The sequence below is a fragment of the Puntigrus tetrazona genome, unplaced genomic scaffold (genome assembly GCF_018831695.1).
Source record: "Puntigrus tetrazona isolate hp1 unplaced genomic scaffold, ASM1883169v1 S000001111, whole genome shotgun sequence".
NCBI lineage: Eukaryota > Metazoa > Chordata > Actinopteri > Cypriniformes > Cyprinidae > Puntigrus > Puntigrus tetrazona.
In genome coordinates, this window is record NW_025048699.1 from 82,663 (window position 1) to 85,000 (window position 2,338).

At 34.4% G+C, this 2,338-nt stretch overlaps 1 protein-coding gene across 1 annotated transcript in view; it reads left to right on the top strand.

Annotated features, from left to right (window-relative positions):
- Nucleotides 1–1,357: 1,357 nt before the first annotated feature.
- Nucleotides 1,358–2,338, top strand: part of st8sia3 (ST8 alpha-N-acetyl-neuraminide alpha-2,8-sialyltransferase 3) — a 9,707-nt gene continuing 8,726 nt past the window's right edge. The window contains exon 1 of the mRNA XM_043234240.1: nt 1,358–2,338. This exon is cut by the window's right edge and continues 269 nt beyond it. The gene's annotated coding sequence lies outside the window, so the exon portion shown is untranslated.

The window sequence follows — 2,338 nt, forward strand, 5'->3', positions numbered from 1 at the left end:
AGAAAGTAAATTGACGTTCCCAGAAATTCCCTGCATTGCATGTTTTTCTTTAAAGTCACTGTTTCCTGTTGAATATATTTCAAAGGTACAAAACAGATTTCCGTGCTTTAATAGGTTGATATATTAACATTATATCAGTTCGTGAAATTACGGTATTTATTAGTGTATGTAGTGATAGTCGGTGCGAGAAGAGCGAGGTCCACCACAAAATGACTTTTAACAGAAAAATAACAATAAAAACGTTAAACGGTAAATTCCTGTAAAATTCACAGTAAAAAAAGTAAATTGACGTTCCCAGAAATTCCCTGCATTGCATGTTTTTCTTTAAAATCACTGTTTATTCTTAGTTTTTTAGAGTTGTATTGTACATCTAATGTTGTTAAATTAATGTTTATTGCATATTTCATCATGATGGTGTTTAGTGTTTGTGTGAATATATTTCAAAGGTACAAAACAGATTTCCGTGCTTTAATAGGTTGATATATTAAATTACGGTATTTATTGGTGTATGTAGTGATAGTCGGTGCGAGAAGAGCGAGGTCCACCACAAAATGACTTTTAACTGAAAAATAACAATAAAAACGTTAAACGGTAAATTCCTGTAAAATTCACAGTAAAAAAAAAGTAAATTGACGTTCCTAGAATTCCCTGCATTGCATGTTTTTCTTTAAAATCACTGTTTCCTCTTAGATTTTCTTATCAGTTATGTTTTTTACTGTATTTGTAGTTGTATTTTACATCTAATGCTGTTAAATTAATGTTTATTGCATATTTCATCATGATGGTGTTTAGTGTTTGTGTGAATATATTTCAAAGGTACAAAACAGATTTCCGTGCTTTAATAGGTTGATAAATGAACATTATATCAGTTAATGAAATTACGGTATTTATTGGTGTATGTAGTGATAGTCGGTGCGAGAAGAGCGAGGTCCACCACAAAATGACTTTTAACAGAAAAAAACCCAGTAAAAACCTGTTTTTATAAAAACGGTAAACTCCTGTAAAATTCACAGTAAAGAAAGTAAATTGACGTTTCCAGAAATTCCCTGCATTGCATGTTTTTCTTTAAAGTCACTGTTTCCTGTTGAATATATATCAAAGGTACAACACAGATTTCCGTGCTTTAATATGTTGATATATTAACATTATATCAGTTCGTGAAATTACGGTATTTAGCCGTAAATTTAAGTTAAAACCGTAAAACATTGTTACCGTTTTTTTACAGTAGAATTTCGGCAACCACAGATACCAATTTTTCTCTGTAAATTTTTTACAGTGTAATATCACATATTCAGCAAACATGAATAACAACATGACGACATAATATAATCAAAATAGTATTTATTTATGCAGTACACTGAAGTAATATAAAAATAACAATAAATATTACATTATTGTAGGCCTAATATAATATTCGGTCTTAATACAAACTGTTACGTATATGAGTAACAATATGATGGCATAGTTTTAAATGTAGTATTATCTGATGCTTAAAAATTCAGAAAGAGCTTTATGAAAGAGCACAGATGTGTATCAAAAACACGTGGGAACCAAAATAAGAGAGATCATACAAAATGCATTTTATTTAGTTATTTGTTTTAAATATATTTTACATAAAAGATGTTTGCATATAATCCACAAGACAAAAAAACTCAAATTATAAAAAAAAAACTGAACAGTTAAACTGAGTGCTCTTCTTCGGGAAAAATATGCAAAATATCCTGCAGATTCTTCAGTTTTCCAGCATCTTTTGCACCTTTGAGTCCTTTTTGAGATGGAGGACAACCGAGGACTCGAACGCAACTGTTAAAAAAAAAGGTTCAAACAGAAAACACCATGCGTTAAAAGCCAGGGGCTGAAAACTTTTGAGCAGGACTACTTTTCCATTTAGTGCTGCCCTTGGGAAGCAGCAGAAGATGCTCGAGTGTTTCCCGGAAGACAAATGAAGGAGGATACAATATAAGCATTCTTCTGGAGCATCGGTGAACGCTTGAACCTTTTTAAATAGTTAAATACAGCCTAAATAAGGTAAAAAACAGAATAGAATTAATTGCATACTGCAAAACTCGCCTTGCACTGAAATGCGTTTGTTATGAGGATGTTGCGTGTGTGTGTGTGTGTGTGTGTGTGTGATCGGGATAATCCGAGTAACCCTTTCGTGCCCGCCGATCCTCCCGCGCTTCAGTCTGCGGCAGCGACTTGTTTATTTCTCCGAGTCTCCTTTAAATATCGCCTTCCGTTCCTGAGCGAGATCGCCGAGGCGATGCTCCCCGCCGACTCCGTCCCGAGCCCCGTCGTGGCAGCGGCCGGTGCTGATGAGAGCCGCCGCGGACCCCTG